This window comes from Bos indicus x Bos taurus, chromosome 8 (assembly GCF_003369695.1).
Source record: "Bos indicus x Bos taurus breed Angus x Brahman F1 hybrid chromosome 8, Bos_hybrid_MaternalHap_v2.0, whole genome shotgun sequence".
Taxonomy (NCBI): Eukaryota; Metazoa; Chordata; class Mammalia; order Artiodactyla; family Bovidae; genus Bos; species Bos indicus x Bos taurus.
The window spans coordinates 106,435,566-106,457,066 of NC_040083.1; the positions used below are offsets into that span (position 1 = coordinate 106,435,566).

Consider the following 21,501-nt stretch of genomic DNA (forward strand, 5'->3'; position numbering starts at 1 on the left):
ATTGCAAGGAGATCAAACCAGGCAATCCTAAAGGAAATCAGTCCTGAATGTTCCTTAGAAAGACTGATGCTGAAGCTGAAACTGCAATGCATTAGCCACCTGATGCAAAGAGCTGACTCACTGGAAAAGACCCTGATGATGGGAAAGATTGAGGGCAGGAGAAGGGGATGACAGAGGATGAGACGGTTGGATGGCATCACTGACTTAATGGACATGAGTTTGAGTAAACTCCAGGAGATGGTAAAGGACAGGGAAGCCTGGTGTGCTGCAGTCCATGGGGTCACAAAGAGTTGCACATGACTGAGTGACTGAAAGATAACAACACTCAACACTTGACTTCAACCTCTGATAAGGAGGTGTTATTACCCTTGATTCACAGATGAGCAGATAGAAGCTCAGGGAGGCGGGATAGCTACTGTGCCAGCGAGAGGGGTTGGCAGGGCTCCTTTCCAAGTGCCCCAGAAGAGCTCTGCATGGCTGTCCTAAAGAAGAGATTTCCTTACCTCTCAGCTGGTAATTTCCTGCCCCTCTCTCACGGAACACAGCCCTGCACAGCAGGAATGTTCGACAGTTAGTTACTCCTGGGAATGAACTATTTGTGCCATGAAGTTGTGGGTTTCTAAGAACCAGGGCCACACCTGTTCCCTCAATATTCTCCTTAAGACCTTAGCTCATCATAGTTAGTTGAAATTCCAGGGGCAAAATGCTGCCCCTTTTCTCCACACATTCAGCTGGTTATTTGCTGAGGAAGTCACTTCACACTTCTTGAACTCTACTCTCCATGTCTATCAGGATGGGATAGTACTACCTCCCCATAAAACTGGTTGGAAGATGAAGAAAATAGGAAAATGGTTATAAAAGCTTCAGTATGATGCCTAACACAAAATAAGAAACCAGTTGTTGTTTTTTTTTCAAAAAGCTATTATCATAGGAACATTGGTACTTGAAGCACTGCTTATCTGAGGTTTCTAAATCTTTTGACCACGATGACAAAGTAAAAATTATCTCTTTAGCACTTATAACCCTTATAAGAAATAGTTGTTAACTTAGGTAACTGGTTACCCAATGCACAGGCATTAGGTCTTAATACAATAAATAACAGTCCTGATAATAATATCGAATGCACAATACCTACAGCTTTAGTGCATGTTCCTTTAGTAACAGTGGACTGGAAAAGAGGGAGATGGAGATGCAGATATGGAGTCTGAAGGGTCAAGTCACGAGGAGGAGCCCAGGGCATCTTGGGCTGTTCCTCTTGCCCTGAAATCTTCTTGTAGTTTCCACCATCTCTCATTCCCCCTAATCTCACTCTCTCTGATCCATCCCCCCCTTTGCAGTCCATTCAATCTGCCAAGATGCAAATGGGATCTTTGATTCACCAGTTTAAAAACCTTTAGTAGTTCCCCCACAGCCCTTAGAACAAAGTCAAGTGCTTGTACTGCTTTGCCAGGAAAGCCCTTTATAACCTGATCCACAACAGCCTCCTCACCATTTGCTGCTATATGTTCCTTTGTGATCCACATCTGGCCAAATCACATTTTGCACAGCATCTTCCCATGCCTGGTTTTCTCCTGGCTAAGTGTTACTCGTCTTTCAGTTCTTCAATCAGCTCTCTGCTGTTTAGACCCCCTCTGCTGACACTCTGAACAGCCCCCATAAAACAGTGCATTGTTGTTCAGCTGCTGAGTTGTGCTCCATTCATTTGTGACCCCATGAACTACAGTCCCCCAGGCCCTCTGTCCATGGGATGTCCTAGGCAAGAATACTGGAGTGGGCTGCCATTTCCTTTTTCAGGGGATCGTCCCAACCCAGGGATCAAACTTGCATCTCTTGCATTAGCAGGTAAATTCTTTACCACCGAGCCACCAGGGAAGCCCCAAACAGCCCACAGAGCCAGCTAATTCGCCTCTTACAATATATCCTTATTTTTCAATATCTTCTCCACAAACTGCAAACTCCTGTAGAATCAAACAAGAGAGCCCATGTCTAAAAGCCCAAGCCAGTACCGGGCACATAATACTGTTTGACTCCTTCTCTCTCAGCCTCAGTTTCATCAAAGGCAAATGATGTTGAAAACATCCATTCTTCCTGCTACAGGAGATTGATGGAAAAATAAAAGGACACACACGAGAAATTTCTATTCAAACTTCCAATCCTGGTTCACATAGTAGACATTTGTTTTAGGGTTTTATTTTTTAATTTAGAGAGATAGCCTATTGAAAAGATACATGAATCCCAATGTTAATTAGCAGTAGTATTTACAGTTGCCAAGATACGGAAGCAGTGTAAGTGTCCATCAACAGAAGAATGGATAAAGAAGCTGTGATACACACACATACACACACAACCACACACACTATGCATGCACACACACGTGGATACTACTCAGCTACAAAAATAATGAAAAATTGCCATCTGCAGCAACATGGATGACTTTGAGGGCATTAGGCTAAGTGAAATAAGTCAGAGAAAGACCAGCACTGCATGATATCACTTATATGTGGGATCTAAACAGTACAACAAGCGAGTGAATGAGTAAAACATACAAAGCAGCAGACTCAGATACACAGAGCAAACCAGTGGTTACCGGTGGGGAGAGGGAGGGGCATCACAGGGCTGGGGGAGTGAAGAACCAAACCACTGGTGTAAGACAGGCTCGAGGATGTATTGTACAACGCAGGGAACACAGCCAACATTCGGTAATACTGTAAATGGAAAGGAAAATTTAAAACTTATGTAAAATTTTAAAACAGAAAAATAAAAATACTTTTTTAAAAAGATAGAAAGATAATCTAAAAAGGTAAAACCACCCTAAATCAAAACATACCAGTGGATTTTGAGAGGCAGGATTGGCAGAGAAAAATACTATCTGTTGGACTCGGAGAAACCCCCAAATTTCATGACAAGTGCACTATGCTATCTATATCTTTCTCCACGTCTGTTAGTCTATCTACCTCATTCTGATCACATTATTTTTTCCTGAAAACATCTTTCCTTTACTGCTAAACTCTTGTGAGTTTGAGAAATGAAATCCATATAGTTCTGAGTCAGTTATAATTAAATCATAAAACACTTTTTAGCAATTACATATTTTAATATGTTAGTGACTTAAATAATTTCCCTAAAACTACTCTGCTTTCCTTCCTTTGTTTTAACCACCTTCCCCAAATACAACATCACTCTAAGGAAAGGACCAATTGCCCAAAGCAAATTATAGTAAATGCTGAACATAATATCAAGGGAAGATTTTTTGAGAGGTTGAAAATTTAGCAGAAACACTAAATTATTGTCTCTCTTGAACCTGCATGTGGTGGACCAAACAGACTATGAGTCAGAAAAACAAAACTAAATCATTTATTTAGTAAATATTAATCATCCATTATATACTAGGCTCTGAACAAAGAAGACAGCGACCCTATTCTCATGGGGGTTATATTCCACAAAGGGAGCTAAATGTCAACTCAAGTCATTTCGTGAGTGGCAGTTCCTGTATAGGAGGTTGTGTGAGCAACAGAGAAACCTGATGTGATCTGGGAGGTCAGTAAACATTTTCCTGAGGATAGAATATTAGATCTGGCATTTGCCATGGCCTTATCCTAAAAACAATGGAGTTTAGTTCTGAGAGCAGTAAGGGTTTATCTACATTTTAGAAATATTAGCTAAATAACTTTGAGCAGAAAGGCCCACAGGGCAGTGGGCAGTGTGTCCTTGGTTAAAGGACCATTAACCAAATCCACTAACCGCTAACCAAGTCTGCTTCTTTGAGACTCAATTTCCTCACCTCTAAAATAAGGGTTACAAACCTACTTTTTTTTTTTTAAGAATAACTTTGCTCTTTTATATATTTTTCCAGTTTTATTGAGATATACTCTTAAGAATCCCTTGGACTTCAAGGGGATCAAACCAGTCAGATCTGAAGGAAATCAACCCTGAATATTCATTGGAAGGACTGATGTTGACGCACCAATACTTGGACCACCTGAGGGAAAGAGCAAGCTCATTAGAAAAGATCCTGATGCTGGGAAAGATTAAAGGAAAGAGGAAAAGGAGATGGCAAGAGAATGAGATGGTTAGAGGGCATCACCAACTCAACGGACATGAATTTGAGCAAACTTTGGGAGATGGTGAAGGACAGGGAAGCCTGGTGTGCTTCAGTCCATGGGGTCACAAAAAGTTAGACATGACTGGGTGACTGAACAGCAACAGATATACTACATAAGTGTAAGGTGTACAACACAATGCTCTGATATATGTTGCAAAATGATCACCACAGTAAGTCTAATAAACACCCATCACCTCACAGAGTTATATTTTTTTGTTGGTTTAAGAACTTACACGATCTAGCAACTTTCAAATATACAATTAGGTATTGTTAACTACAGTCACCATGCCATGTATCACATTCCCAGAATAACTGGGAGTTATTATAACTTGGAGTTTTTTTAAATTTTATTTTATTGAAGTAGGGTTGATTTACAATGTTCAGTTTCAGATGTACAGCAAAGTGATTCAGCTTCACGTATGTGTGTGTGTGTCTGTGTGTGTGTGTGTGTGTGTCTATGTGTGTGTGTGTGTGTGTGTGTGTGTGTGTGTGTAGTTTTTCAGGTTCTTTTCCCTTGTAAGTTATTACAAAATAGTGAGTATAGTTCCCTGTGCTATATATACAGTAGGTCCTTGTTGGTGCAAACCTTCAGCCTCATATTCAGACTTGCAGGGAATACCTAAGGGGATCATGGGAGGGGCTAAGACGATGGTGGGAGGAGCTAAGATGATAGTGGGAGGAGCTCTGAGGATGATGGAGAAGAAAAGATGAGTGTGCAACCACTTTACAACTTGTGCATGTTTAATTAATAGAGATAAAAGCTGCTTTATCAATATCTTCATTTCCACAAGAAAATGCATAGTGTGACAGCCTGTGGTTACAGTCCTTCATATGGGAATTATCAGCTGATATGTGGAGGTGGGGACTCAATATCCTGGAAAATTTAATGTAAGTTAGAGCCCTTTCCTTAGGAAAATGTTTAGTGGAAGACACTGTTCTATAACACCGCCCTACACCCAGCCACCTTCACCCCATGGTTTCTGGGCACATGAGCCATAAAGTCCATCCAAAAACCTCAGGCTAGTCCCTCCAGGGGCAAAGCAAGCATTCGGCCACCACAGCAGCTTCTTTCTAACTTGTCAGACTGGAAGCCATAGTAAAACATGCATTTTAAATTACCTAACTGGACATAAGCTGCATGAAGCAATACTAATATGATATACTATACTTTTTTCCTTCTCTTTTACTCTACCCTTCTCTTATTTCATCATAGTTTGCTTTTCCATATTTTTAAATGCTGACCCTGACTCAATAAATTGAGCCTAAGCTGCAGTTTAGAAAAGTGTTTCAAGAATAGCAAGCATGCTTCTGAGTTCTGCCTCTGTCAATTAATTGCTGGTGTGATCTTGGACGATACATAGCCTCTTGGAGCCTCAATTCCCTCAACTGTGAAATGGGGATAATAATGCCTATTCTAAGAGCTGGGAGAATTAAGGTAATACCATGGGAAATCACCACATAGATTTCCTGGCACAGAATATGTGTTCAATAAATGGTAGTGATTATAAATAGAGGCGGCTAATGGGGGAATTAGAGCATAGCTAAATCCCTTCTGCCTCAGGGGGAAAAGAAGGAAGAAGAAGAAAAAAAAAAAAAATCTCATTCATTTTCTCCCCAGGGGGTCTGTCTTCCAAAAGTAGCTATTTACTGCGGGGAGGGGAACTAGGTCCAAATGCCTGTGTTTGCTGTGACAGGATTTATAAATAAGTAAAATGCTTCATCAAACATTTATAGTTGTGTGTGAGCATCAAAAAAAAAAAAATAGGCACGTGGGCTTGGGGCTTATTTATAGTGACTCCCTGTTTTCTCTCTCCAGCACAATTTCACAGCTTAGCTTTCATTTGCTTGTGATTGTTCTTGGATGAACTTCACTTCCAAGCAGAAGGTATTAATTATTAAAACAGAGACCAGAAAAAAGCAGCCCAGGATGCTCCCCCAAACATTGACAGGATGAAGCCGCAGGAGGCAGCCACCAAAAAGAAGGGCCTGGCATCGCGAGCACGTGCTTTCTCGGGGAGCCAGCCCTTGGCAGAGCATATTTTAACAAACAATCTGAGGACGCCTGCTACATGTTGTGTGGGGCCGCGCCGGCCCTGGTGGGGGGACAGGCATGTCAAAAATGAATCAGACAGTTTCTAACACACCTTCCGGTGAAGGGAGGGAGCTCCCAGCCCAAGGAGGGAGGAGGTACGTAAACATCAAACTACAAGACAAGGAAGCCGAGCATCTCTGCATGAAGCTTGCTGGGAACGGGGAACAGGAGCCCATCATCTTAGGACGCAGCATGGTCTGGAAGACGAACATCTTTGGGACCAGGCCATGTGAGTCTCAAATTTCTGCTCCAACGCATTCTGAATCTGTGATTTTGGGTGTATTGTGGTCATTCCATCTGTGACACAGGTGTGATAAAACCTCTCTGGCAAAGGGCACTGGCTAGGAATAAATATGAAAAGTCATGAGAGCCGATAGACAAACTGTAAACATTCATTAAATGGGAAATACTAATAATGAGTGCTATTTAGCACATCTGCTGAGCTTCCATGGTAGCTGACGGTAAAGCGTCTGCCTACAATGCAGGAGACCTGGGTTCGATCCCTGGGTCGGGAAGATCCCCTGGAGAAGGAAATGGCAACCCACTCCAGTATTCATGTCTGGAAAATCCCACGGACCGAGGAGCCTGGTGGGCTACAGTCCATGGGGTCACAAAGAGTCGGACACGACTGAGCGACTTCACTTTCTTTCTTTCACTTTGTTGTTGCTGTTAAGTTGCTAAGTTGTGTACGACTCTTTGTGACCCCATGGAAGGTAGCCCTCTGGGCTCCTCTGTCCATGGGATTTTTCAGGCAAAAATACTGGAGTGGGTTGCGATTCCCTTCTCCAGGGAATCTTTCTGACCCAGGGAATGAACCCATGTCTCCAGCATTGGCAGGTGGATTCTTTACTGCTGCGCCACAAGGGAAGCCCATTTAGCACACAGTAGATGCTAAATAAACAATGCTTTTCATCCTCCTTTCCTCTGCATGGATTACAGGTTGCCCTCACCTTCTACGCACTCCAACTACAGTATGCCTGATACAATCCCAGTCAGGACACGCTCCATACCTAACCTCAGCTTCCATCAGCCTCGGAGTTTGTCCATTAATGTACTGATTGAGCAATTGCTATTCATTAATACTGATTCATTAACATGATTAACATGAGCACCTGCTACATGCTAATGCTGGTGCAGGCACTTGGAATTCAAAAAAGGCACATAAACCCCTACCTTCCTGAACCTTCTCATGGGGAAAGATGGCAATAAAGACATCAATCAGTCAAATATAGGCTATGTTAGATGGTGCTAAACATTGACGAGAAAGATAAGGCAGGGAAGAACAGGGCTTGCTGGGAAAGGGGGTGCTATTTTAAACCAGGAGGCCTGGAGAGTCTTATGGAGAAAGTAAAGTCGAGACCTGAAGGGGTCATGAAGTAGCCAGGTGGGCACGCAAGGGAACAGCAGGGGAGCACCCTTGACCTCTGAGCACCTCCCACTTTGGTCCTCCAGAAGGAGGGAGGGAGTAGAGTGATTTGACTTTGTAAAATAATTCTGGCTTTCCCCCACAATGATTTAAGCAATCACACCTGACTATGTGATGTTTAACCAGTGCCCAGAGTAGACTGTGGGCTTCCCAGGAAGGTGGCTCTAGTAAAGAATCTACCTGCCAATGCAGGAGATACAGATTCTATCGTGGGTTGAGAAGATGCTCTGGAGTAGGAAATGCCAACCCACTCCAGTATTCTTGCCTGGAAAATTCCTTGGACAGAGGAGCCTGGCGGACTACAGTCCATGGGGCCATAAAGAGTTGGGCATGACTGAGTGATCGAGCACACGGGGCATGGACATGATAGATTCCACATTTACAGAGAGACAGGAGCCTGGCTGTGTCTCTGCTGCTGGTTCCACAGAGCAGGGAGCGTGGATCTGAACGTGACTCAGAGGTGTTCGTGACCACACTGTCTCCACTGGCCACAGCATGCTCGGGCCCCGGACGCTAAAAGGATATGTGCTCTCAGCAACATCCAAGACCACTAACTTTGGAGTAATCTCTGATGACATTAGGACCTTTGAAGGAATTCAAACCCAGTAAAGCCAAAATAAATAAATAAGAGCACAGAAAGAAAAAGGAAACGTAGAATAGAAACAGTTGTTTTAGCACACCCGACTGAAATGCTCACAGGGATGTGATGTCCACCAGAGTACAAGAAAGAGGGTAACTGTCCTGTACTAACAGTAAAGGCTAGAGCAAAGCTGCCTCCCCAGGTTCCGGGCCTAACTGTGGCCTAGAGAAAGACTGTTCAACCTCTCTGTGCATGAATTCGTCCACCTGTAAAACAGGAATTATTTCCAAGAACTGACATTAGGGTAAGGCAAGTTAATCCGGGTACATGTTTAGCACTGTACCTGGCTTAGAGTGAAAGATCATAAAGATGAGTGTTTGGGAGATTGGATACATACATTTTGGTAAATTCATGTAACCAAATATTGCACCGCAATATAAGAGAATAAATTATTGGTACCAGTAGTAACATGGATGCATCTTGCACATGATATGTTGAATAAAAAGAAGCCAGACACAAGAGTGCACCCGTGTAGGATCCCGTACATATAAAGAACAGGAAAAACCAACTGATGGTAAAAGTCAGAATATTGGGTACTTTTGAGAGCCCATCTTACAGCTGCCCACAAGAACTTCCTGTGATGATAAAGTTGTTCACATTCTGTACTGTTCAAGGCAGTAGGCACCATTAAAAGCAAAGGTACACGTGATTACTAAGGATCTGAAATGTGGTCTATGCAACCAAGGACCTGGACGTTTGAGTTTAATCAATTATAATTAATTTAAACGGCCACATACAGCTAGTGGCCAGAGTTGAGAGAGCCCAGTCTGAATCTTCACCTGGACGCTGGTGACAGGACTATAGGCATATACTAGGAAAATGTATCAAGGATATACTTAAGATTTGCGCCATTTACAGGCTATACAGGAATTCTCCTTCAAAAGTTAGTAAGGGTTATTAATCTAACTGCACTACCTCATCCGGTCCTCACAAGCTCAAGCAATGCGGGAGAAGCCCTACTGTGCCCATTTCTGCAGTGGCCACACTGAGGGGTCCTGATTTGTCCATACTGCTGTAGCTTATAGATGGCAGGGTAGGCAGCAAGCCCACCCAAGCCCTTCACAGATGGGAAAAAAGGCATCTCAAAGTGACCTGCTGAGATGATCCCGTTCAACAACTGATTCATTCAATGCACATTTTTCAAGCACCTGCTGAGTGCCAGGCGGTGTTCCAGGTGTTTGGAATGAAGCAGAGGACAAAGCAGGGATAAATGCTGGCTTTCCTGGAGCTCACATCAGACATCTTTGCTCACCTCACTCTGGCCACCTTACCATGGACCAGATCAACTGAAATCAGACTTAACTAAGCATCTATTAGTTATCAGATAACCCCAGATATCATTCCTGATACCCTCTGAGCTCAATAGCCTACTTGTGTTCTGAGTCCTGGCCCTTTCATTTATAAGACAAGGGATGGAAGAATGCACCCTAGAGAAATACTATCTAAAAGAAAGAAAAAAAGGACCATCAGCAATACAGATATTAGTGATTTAATGATAAAAAAAAATCAACTCCCTACAAAAAATTAACAGTCTTAAACTTTATTCATTTAACAATGCAGTCCTCCAACATAAAAGAACACAAATTGTCAGAAATAAGAGAATTAACTAGTCTACCAGTCTAGATTTTGATTGGGAAGATTTTAGGACTTCTGTCTCAGAAAGAAGAACCGAAAAAAGGGAAAAAAAAAAATATATATATATGGCAGATGAATATTGGGACGTAGAAATTTTGGTCAATAAAATTTAACAGGCAAGATTAATGATTATACATGACTATTTTGTCTGATAATTAGGAGATGTATGATGTTTCTCAAACACACAGGAATCATTGATAAAAGTAGCCATGGCCTAGGGTACAAAGCAAATCTCAGCAGAGAATTAAGGATAGTATCCACATCATATTTTCTGACAAAGTATATTAAAATTAGAGTCATATAAAAAAGCTTTTTAAAAACATATGTTCAGAAATTTAAACAAAAACAAAAAAATTTAAACAAAAAGCATTCAAAAACAAAGAAATCTGTAAAATATTTAGGACTAAAGAGCAACATGTACATTACAGAGCAAATCCTGACATCTAGAGATTAAAACAATACTTAGAAGAAAGTTAACTATTTAATGCAAACATCAGTAAGAGAAAAAGATTGAAAATTAATGACCTAGGCTTTTGATTCAATTGTTTAAAAGAGAATACTAGAGTAAAAATAAAGGATATAGAACGTACTTGTAGTTGCCACGAGAGGATGGGTGGGGGAGGGATGGATTGGGAGTTTGGGATTAGCAGATGTAACCTATTATATACAGAATGGAGAAACAACAAGATCCTAGTGGATAGCATAGGGAACCATAGTCAATATCTTGTAATAAAACATAATGGAAAAGAATATGACAAAGAATGAACATATATGTATAACTGAATCACTTTGCTGTACAGAAGTTAACACAATATTGTAAATCAACTATAGTTCAATAAATTTAAAAAAGGATATGCAAAGAATAAAATTTAGATAACATAAATTAATAAGAAAAGAAATAACATCAAGTTTGAACAAACTGTGGCCAAATTAAAAAATATTAATACAACAGATATAACACAAAAATGATTGAGAGAAGATGCCCAAATAATCCCACATCTCGAATTAAAATGAGGGCATAATTATAGGTACTGCTTTATTCACTATGCCAAAGCCTTTGACTGTGCGGATTACAACAAACTATGGAAAATTCTTAAAGAGATGGGAATATCAGACCACCTGACCTGCCTCCTGAGAAATCTGTATGCAGGTCAAGAAGCAACAGTTCTAACTGGACATGGAAAAAAGGCCGTTTCCAAAGTGGGAAAGGAATATGTCAAGGCTGCATATTGTCACACAGCTTATTTAACTTAAATGCAGAGTACATCATGTGAAATGCCGGGCTAGATGAAGCACAAGTTGGAATCAAGATTGTCGAGAGAAATATCAGTAACTTTAGATACACAGATGACACCACCCTTATGACAGAAGACAAAGAAGAACTAAAGAGCCTCTTGATGAAAGTGAAAGAGCAAAGTATAAAAGTTGGCTTGAAACTCAACATTCAGAAAACTAAGATCTGGTCCCATCACTTCATGGGAAATAGATGGGGAAACAATGGAAACAGTGACAGACTTTATTTTTTTGGGCTCCAAAATCACTGCAGATGGTAATGGCAGCCATGAAATTAAAAGATGCTTCTTCCTTGGAAGAAAAGCTATGACCAACCTAGAGAGCATGTTAAAAGGCAGAGACATTACTTTGCCAACAAAGGTCAGTCTAGTCAAAGCTATGGTTTTTCCAGTAGTCATGTATGGATGTGAAAGTTGGACTATAAAGAAATGTGAGCACCAAAGAATTGATGTTTTTGAACTGTGCTGTGGGACAAGACTCTTGAGAGTCCCTTGGACTGCAAGGAGATCCAACCAATCCATCCTAAAGGAAATTAGTTTTGAATATTCATTGCAAGGACTGATGCTGAAGCTCCAATACTTTGGTCACCTGATATGAAGAACTGACTCATTGGAAAAGACCCTGATGCTGGGAAAGATTGGGGGCAGGAGGAGAAGGGGACGACAGAGGATGAGATGGTTGGATGGCATCACTGACCTGATGGACATGAGTTTGAGCAAGCTCCAGGAGTTGGTGATGGATAGGGAGGCCTGGCGTGCTGCAGTCCATGGAGTCGCAAAGAGTCAGACACTACTGAGTGACTGAACTGAACTGAGAGATGTCAGATATCTATACTAAGTCGTACATATTACATACATATATATACACACATATTTATAACACAAAACATTATGTCCATAATGGTACAACACAGATAAAAATCAATGATTCTAAGTTGTCTCGAAAACCACAAGTCTTATGGACTCTGTGGGAGAGGGAGAGGGTGGGGAGATTTGCGAGAATAGCATTGAAACATGTATAATATCATGTATGAAACAAGTCGCCAGTCCAGGTTCGATGCACGGTACTGGATGCTTGGGGCTGGTGCACTGGGACGACCCAGAGGGAGGGGAGGGGAGGGAGAAGGGAGGAGGGTTCAGGATGGGGAACACGGGTATACCTGTGGTGGATTCATTTTGATATTTGGCAAAACTAATACAATATTGTAAAGTTTAAAAATAAAATAAAAATTAAAAAAACAAAACAAAAAACAAAACCACAAGTTATTTAAGAATAAATAAATGACTGAAATAGGCATATAAATATCTGAATCAGTAGACAGAATTTACCATCTAACATAAAGATGGACACAAATATCAGGCCCAGATAGTAACAGTTTTAAGCATACGTATTTAGTCGCTCAGTCTTGCCCAATTCTGCCACCCATGACTATAGTCCACCAGGTTCCTCTGTCCATGGGGATTCTCCAGGCAAGAATACTGGAGTGGGTTGCCACACCCTCATCCAGGGGATCTTCCCAACCCAGAGATCAAAGCCAGGTCTCCTGCATTGCAGGCAGATTCTTTACCATCGAGCCACCAGGGAAGCCCAGTTTTAAGCATAAATTCTAACAAATGTTAGAATTTCACACAGTAATTACACATTTGAGTATGTTTAACAGCATGACAGAATAAGAGGAAAGGCTGTTTAAACTCATATTTTATAAAGCTAGGATAATGTTGGTACTGAAACTTGTCTAAGGTATTAGAAAATGTAAGGATGGTTTACTAATACTAATATACATGTATATGTAGAACGTATATGTATGTAGAGACACCACACAATCAGGTTAAAAGGGAAAATACAACCATCTCACTTGATACAGAAAGGCTATTTAGTAACATGTAACCCAAAATCATAATTTTTTAAATTAATATGCTAAAGCTAGAAGAGAAATTTCCTTATTAAAAGCTTACCAACCCCATTGCAGCATTTCCCTGGTGGCTCAGCTGGTAAAGAATCCACCCACAGTGCAGGAGACCTGGGTTTGATCCCTGTGTTGGGAAGATCCCCTGGAGAAGGGAAAGGATACCCACTCCAGTAGAACTGCCTGGAGAATTCCATAGACAGAGAAGCCTGGCAGGCTATAGTTCACAGGGTCACAAAGAGTTGGACAGGACTCAGAAACTTCAAAAAAAGAAAAAAAAAACTTTGCTATGTGATTATCTATGAAAGTGCAAGTGAAGTCGCTCAGTCGTGTCCGACTCTTTGCGACCCCATGGACTGTAGCCTACGAGGCTCCTCTGTCTATGGGATTTTCCAGGCAATAGTCCTGGAGTGGGGTGCCGTATCTACGGAACACTACAGAAACATAACGCATAATGGAAGGGTTTTAGTATTCTTCCCCTTAAAGTCATGAACAAAAATGACTGTCCATGCAAAAGGAGAAGAGAAAACAAAGATAAGATAGTATACAGATTTTCAAAGTGACTGTTAATGGTACAGAATATGATTTTTTTTACACAGAAAAATCCATAGGTAAAAAAAATAATAAAATAATTACTCATATTTTGGGATTCAATGAAAAACCAGAATATCTATACACAGGAAAGCAAAAATTAAGATATACAATAAAAATGAAAAGATACAATTTGCAATAATAATAGAAAGTGGGGATGCTACTGGAAGTTAAATATAATAAACAGGGTATGATAGGTGTATGGATAAAGCTTCTAAAGCTCTATTCAAAGACATAAAAGAAGACAAAGAAAGAGACCTATTATTTCAAGGATGGGAAGTCTGAGTTTTGTGAGTTTTGCAAAAAAGTGAAGTCGCTCAGTCATGTCCAACTCTTTGCGACCCCATGGACTGTAGCCTACCAGGCTCCTCCCTCCATGGGATTCTCCAGACAAGAGTACTAGAGTGGGTTGCCATTTCCTTCTCCAGGGGATCTTCCCAACCCAGGGATCGAACCCGGGTCTCCTGCATTCTAGGCAGACGCTTTAACCTCTGAGCCACCAGGGAACCAATCTGTAAATTTTATGTAATCACTATACCAATCACAGCAAAATGTTTCCTAAAATGGGAGAAAGTTATCTTAAAATTCACCCAGAAGAGTAAAGAGAGAAGAGCAGCTAAGATATTTAAGTGAGAACAGTGAGGGGCCCTGCCCTATCTGATACCATTATAAAATTATAAGACATTATAAAATTTTAGTCATTAAAAGCAGAATGTTGCTAGAGCACAGATCAATAAGTAGGCCAGTAAAAAGGAAGCAATCTCAGAAACTGTCCTCTACAGACAGAAACTTGTTATATGACAGTGATGTTATGAACCAGTGGAGTAAAGACGCAGAGATGGACTCTTAGGGGAGCTGACATAAAAACCAGCTATCCACGTGAAGCATAAAGCCATTAGTCTCTAAATCATACCATATACAAACAAACCCATATCTAAAGATTCAGGTATCAAGCCAAATCTTAAGAATTTAGAATAAGTGAAAGTGAAAGTCACTCAGTAGCGTCAGACTCTTTGTGAGCCCATGGACTATACAGTCCATGGAATCCTCCAGGTCAGAATACTGGAGTGGGTAGCCCTTCCCTTCTCTAGCGGATCTTCCTAAAAAATACAGGAACATTATTAAAACATGCCAAGAGTGAAAGACTTTTTTCCATCATTCACAAGAAATATGAATTAGAAATAAAAATAATTTATATAGCATTGTAGTGAAAATTATAAAAATGAGGAGATTACTCTAAAAAAAATTAATATATAAGTCACAGATTGGAAGAAAGTATTTTCAAATGACAAAGGGTAACTTATTTTTCTTAATTTGGTTATTATCAATAAGAAAAAATAACCGACTAGAAAAATATGCTATTTGGATATAAATGTGGAAATTGACAGAAAAATAAGCTTTAATAAAAGATATTAGCAATCTCTAACATGCAAATTAAATAACCATTAGAATCATAATTTCATTTGAAGGACAAAATATAAGCTGTTGATAATAAGTATTGTTAGAGCTTGGGAAAACATGAATTATATACACTGCTGGCCTGAGTGTGATAAAATATAAAATTTTAAAGCACGGGAGACCAGCCCAGATATGATCATAAAGTAAAAGAATAAACATTCAAATAGAAGGGAAACATCAAGTCTAGGGAAGTGAGGAATGCAAGCAATGGAGAAAATTATTTAACTGTTTCATTTAGCATTTTATTTATAAAAATATATCTGATGTACAGTGGCTGACTTTATTTTTCTGGGCTCCAAAATCACTGCGGATGGTGACTGCAGCCATGAAATTAAAAGACGCTTGCTCCTTGGAAGGAAAGTTATGACCAACCTAGACAGCATATTAAAAAGCAGAGACATTACTTTGCCAACAAAGGTCTGTCTAATCAAGGCTATTGTTTTTCCAGTAGTCATGTATGGATGTGAGAGTTGGATTATAAAGAAAGCTGAACACCAAAGAATTGATGCTTTTGAACTGTGGTGTTGCAGAAGACTCTTGAGAGTCCCTTGGACTGCAAGGAGATCCAACCAGTCCATTCTAAAGGAGATCAGTCCTGGGTGTTCATTGGAGGGACTGATGTTGAAGCTGAAACTCCAATACTTTGGCCACCTGATGCGAAGAGCTGACTCATTTGAAAAGACCCTGATGCTGGGAAAGATTGGAGGCAGGAGGAGAAGGGGATGACAGATTATTAAGTGGTTGGATGGCATCACTGACTCAATGGACATGGGTTTGGGTAAACTCTGGGAGTTGGTGATGGACAGGGAGGCCTGGCATGCTGCAGTTCATGGGGTCGCAGAGAGTCAGACACGACTGAGCGACTGAACTGATGTATACTACAAAATATTTATATTTGTTCTAATTCAGTGGTAAGACTATATATGTAGCATATATACGACATATATTGTTGTTCAGTCACTATGTTGTGTCCAATTCTTTGTGACTCTGTGGACCATAGTCTGCCAGACTCCTCTGTCTCTGGAATTTTCCAGGCAAAAATACTGGAGTCACCATTTCTGTCTCCAGGGAATCTTCCTGGTGCAGGGGTCGAACACACGTCTTCTGCATTGGCAGGTGAATTCTTTACGACTGAACCATCAGGGAAGCCATATATATTTGTATTTATATATTTATATCATGTATATACATATATTGTATTATACACTGTTACATGGTTAAAATACACTTTATTACATGATCTAAAATAAAATATACTTTCAGAGAATTTTAAAGAAAGATGTAATCCACAAGAAAGAGCGACAGATATAAGGATATAAAGATCAACCCAAGGGAAAGAGCACTAATCAAAAGTAACATAAAAATGAACACTTCCTAGAGTTGCAGCTTCATATGAGACTCTGAGCATCCCAGCAGACAACACAGAGAAGAGAAATTAGTTACAAGCTTCAGACATCCATAAGATTAATATAATCACCTGGCCAGAGAACTCAGGTACCTTGGTTCTGATTTCTGAGGTCAAAGTTCATGTCTGCTGCCCTGGGTTAGTTATTAAACAATACCCTCAACTGGTTTAATTGAGGGTATTAAACAAGTTTAATTTCTGAGAGGAAAATTTCTGAGACCCCCCCCAGAAATAAGAGTGGATTGTGGCAAGGGCTAATGATAAAAATGGTCCCTGGGCAGGCCAAGCCATGGTACTAAACAGTGCATATTTTTGTTGTTCAATCGCAGTCATGTCTGACTTTTTACAATCCCACAGACTACAGTATGCCAGGCTTCCCTGTCTTCCACCACTTCCTGTAGTTTGTTCAAAGTCGTGTCCATTGAATCCATGATGCCATCCGACCATCTCATCCTCTGTCACCCCTTTCTCTCTCCTGCCCTCAATCTTTCCCAGCATCAGTGTCTTTTCCAATGAGGCAGCTGTTTGAATCAGGTGGCCAAAGTATTGGATGGAGCTTCAGCTTTAGCATCAGTCCTTCCAATGAATATTCAGGACTGATTTCCTTTAAAGATTGACCAGTTTGATCTCCCTGCTGTATAACAGACTCTCAAGAGTCTTCTCCAGCAGCACAGTTAGAAAGCATCAGTTCTTTGGTGCTCAGCCTCCTTTATGGTCCAGCTCTCACATCCGTACATGACTAGTAGAAAAACCATAGCTTTGACTTTACATACATTTGCCGTTAAAGTGACGTCTCTACAATGTCGAGGTTGGTCACAGCTTTTCTTTCAAGGAGCAAGCATCTTTTAATTTCATGGCTGCAGCTCCGTCCTCAGTGAATTTGGAGCCCAACATCTGCCACTGTTCCCACGTTTTCCCCATCTATTAGAGCTTTTTAAATACTTACAGTGAGCTTTATTTTATGATTGCCTTTCATGTATGAGAAAATTAAGGGGAAAAGAGGTAAACAGCTTGCCTCCGCCCCATAGCTATCAAGTGGAAAAGCCTGGAAGAGAACTTAGACAGTCTGGCTCCCCATTACTCTGACTTAACGGCATTATAGCAAAGCCAGTTACATAAAAGTCATTTCGTGATCTTAAAGTCCCCGTGTGCGGCTGCCTGAAGGTCTGCCTTTTCCAGCAACTGAAACCAGGTCTCATGACTCCTAATTCTGTCCGGGAATTTTTTGACTGACTGATGAAGCCGTAAATCTATTTTTGCCACAAAATTGGAAGATATCTTGAATTTTGCAAATCATTTTAGGGGAACACTCAAGCATGAAACAACTCAAACATTAAAATCCCCCTACTTTGGAGAGAAGTGAACAAATGGTATATCCTCATTCAGTGGACCATGGGTATAAATTCTCACCACTGAGTATCCTTAATTAGGGAGTATTACAAGTGTAATTAACACAGAGCACACAATAAGTACTCATTGTGTGCACAGCAGTGGTAACTGTTACTGTTATATGCAGCCATCTCCTAACTGTTCTCCCAGCTTCTGCATTTATGCCCTGCAGTCTCTACACTCCACCAGCATCATAAATTTGAACTCACTGCTGCCTTGCTCTACACTCTCCAGTGTCTGCAGATCACACTTAGAAAACCCCAGCTCTTCGCCATCACCCCTAGGGCCTGGTGTGATCTGGCCCCACATGAAGTGTCTAATCTCATAGCCTATAATTCTCCCCCTTTCTCATTCTGCTCCATCCCCACTGTGCCCGCATCATTGGAACCTATCTCAAAGCTTTGGGAGTCATGCTCTCAGACTGGCTATCTTCTCTGTAATAACAGAGCCTTAACTCTTTGCGCTTTACGCCCCTACCCACCATTCACTTATCACTGCCCTGCACCGAAGTGTGTACAGGTGGATTCCTGGGATTAATGTTTGTCTTTCCCCCACTGCCCTATTAGAATGTAGCTCAGGACTTGTCAATTTTGATGGTTGCTCTGTCCCTTCCGTCTGAAGTGTGCCTGGCACACAGGAGGCACTCAGTGAGTGTTGAAGAAAAGGAGGGGGAGGAAGCATTCAGTTAGGATTTATGACCGATTCTTGGACAGAGTTTTAGACATAACTGTGTGCTCAACCCTGACAGCATCATAGGGTAGACTGGATTCACCCCCAGCTCCTAAGGACAAGAAAAAATGTGCCTGCAATGCCAGGGGATATCATTGACAAAAACTGGAAATGCCCCTCATCAACTGCTTGGAACACAACAAGAAGTGGCACCGTGGATGCCCCATAGGGCAAGGTTCAGCCTGGCACCAGACTCCTCACACTTAGATCTAATTAACAAGAACCCAGAGAAGGAGGCCACCGGGGAATCAGAGCACTCAACACTGCAAAAACAGCATCTGCAGGGGGACAGGGCTGGGCCCAACTGGGCTACATCAGTGGTACTGGCCGTAACTAAGCTGTTAGATCCCCACCGCTGCAGCCAGGATGCTCCCGGACCACCATCCACAGATGGGGCCGTCCAGGGGGAGGCTGACAGCTGAGCCGCCTCCAGGCTTCTCAGAGCCCTTCTGTCCCTCTCCTTCCTTTATTTTTGTCAACATGGTAGGCAAGACTGAGACTCCCCAGGTAAGAGGAGTAACAGATAAATTCACAGGCACACAACACTTTACAGTCTACTTAACTCCATTCAGTCCAGTTCAGCCGCTCAGTCGTGTCCGACTTTGTACCCCTTGGACGGCAGCACACCAGGCTTCCCTGTCCATCACCAACTCCCAGAGCTTGCTCTAACTCATATCCATTGAGTCAGTGATGCCATCCAACCATCTGATCCTCTGTCGTCCCCTTCTCTTCATGCCTTCAGTCTTTCCCAGCATCAGGGTCTTTTCAAATGAGTCAGTTTTTCATATCAGGTGGCCAATATATTGAAGCTTCAGCTTCAACATCAGTCTTTCCAATGAATATTCAGGGTTGATTTCCTTTAGGATGGACTCATTTGATCTCCTTGCAGTCCAAGGGACTCTCAAGAGTCTTCTCCAGCACCACAGTTCAAAGGCATCAATTCTTTAGCACTCAGCTTTCTTTATGGTCCAACTCTCACATCCATACATGACTACTGGAAAACCATAGCTTTGACTAGATGGATCTTTGTCGGCAAAGTAATGTCTCTGCTTTTTAATATGCTCTCTAGGCTGGTCATAGCTTTTCTTCTAAGGAGCAAGCAACTTTTAATTTCATGGCTGCAGTCACCATCTGCAGTGATTTTAGAGTCCAAGAAAATAAAGTCTGTTACTGTTTCCATTGCTTCCCCATCTATTTGCCATGAAGTGATGGGCAAAGGATGCCATGATCTTAGTTTTTGAATGTTGAGTTTTAAGCCAGCCTTTTCACTCTCCTCTTTTAGTTTCATCAAGAGGCTCTTTTAGTTCCTCTTTGCTTTCTACCATAAGGGTGTGTAAACTCCACTAGCTTATCTGTTTATTCAACCAATAAGTATGAGGACTTACTGGATGTCAGGAAATATTCCAAAAGCTGGGACAGATTTCCCAATTCCAACTCTCTCTCTCTCTTTTTTTTTTTTTTTTTAAGATTTTTTTGATGTGGACCTCTTTTTAAAAGTCTTTATTGAATGATACAACATTTTTTCTGTTTCACATTTTTGGTTTTTGGCCGTGAGGCCAGTGGGATCTCAGCTCCCTGACTGAGGGTCAAACCCAGGCCCCCAACATTAGAAAGTGAAGTATTAGTCACTGGGCTACCAGGGAAGTCCCACAGATTCCAACTCTCTTGGAGTTTATTTTCTAGTTTGGGAAAGGCAACACTGTATATGTGTATGGTATATATGTGAAGTGAAGTGAAAGTGATGAAGTCATGTCCAACTCTTTGCGATCCCATGGACTATATAGCTTCTCTGTCTGTGGAATTCTCCAGGTAAAAATACTGGAGTGAGTTTCCTTCTCTAGGGGATTTTCCTGACCCAGGGATCAAACCCGGGTCTCCTGCATTGGCAGGCGGATTCTTTACCATCTGAGCCATCAGGGAAGCCATATATATATCATGCTACATGTGTGTGTGTGTGTGTGTGTGTGTGTGTATACACACACATATATCTGTATATAAATATGCATGCAATATATGCGTGTATAAATATCACATGAAATAAACATATCAGATATTTTATCTATACCACCAGCTAGAGATAATCAAGCCCGCATATTATTATACTATGTGTATCTCCCACATGATGGAACAGACTTTCCAAGAGGCGAAAAGGACTATGGAGTGGGAGACGCCATCCTAACATAGAAGCCCATGGTTTGTAATGATAGGAAAAGAGACAAGGTTTATTCTCCTTGCTCCAAAAAGATGGTCTCTTGTCTTCTTGCCATGCATTCATGCACTCTCCTTTGCCCTCTATTTCTTTCTTTCCCTCCGCAAAGCAAGGTGCAAGGGAAGGACCCCAGGGGTGCCACTTCCCCAACTGCCTGTTGCAACCAAGGTTGCTGGGGAAGGGGAGTGACGGGATCTTCCTGACTCTCATGTCCCTAACCCCAGATTTCCCTCCCTGACTCACTGCAGATGCATCACTCACATCTGTGGAAAATCAGTGGTTAGGGACTTACTTTACTCTCCTCCACTTATATTTCACTATCTCCTCACCTCAGACACCTTCACCCTCTTTACCTTTCCTCTTACAGATATAGGACTGCTTCCTAGGTGGCTCAGTCATTAAAAAAAAAAAAAAAAAAATCCATCTGCCAATGCAGGAGAGGCAGGAGACTGAAGTTTGATCCCTCGATTGGGAAGATACCCTGGAGGAGGAAATGGCAACTCACTCCAGTATTCTTGTCTGGAGAACCCCATGGACAGAGGAGCCTGGCGGGCTACAGTCCACGGGGTTGCAGAGTTGGACACAACTGAGCACCCACACATGCACAAGAGTACAGGAAGCAGGAA

At 41.4% G+C, this 21,501-nt stretch overlaps 1 protein-coding gene and 1 non-coding gene across 4 annotated transcripts in view; both read right to left on the bottom strand.

Moving 5' to 3' along the window:
- The window catches only part of ASTN2 (astrotactin 2), a 1,048,656-nt gene that overhangs the window by 775,865 nt on the left and 251,290 nt on the right, over positions 1 to 21,501 (bottom strand). The gene's annotated exons all lie outside the window — the stretch shown is intronic.
- TRNAS-AGA lies at positions 14,120 to 14,191 on the bottom strand. Its single transcript has one exon. It is a non-coding gene; the product is annotated as a tRNA-Ser (tRNA).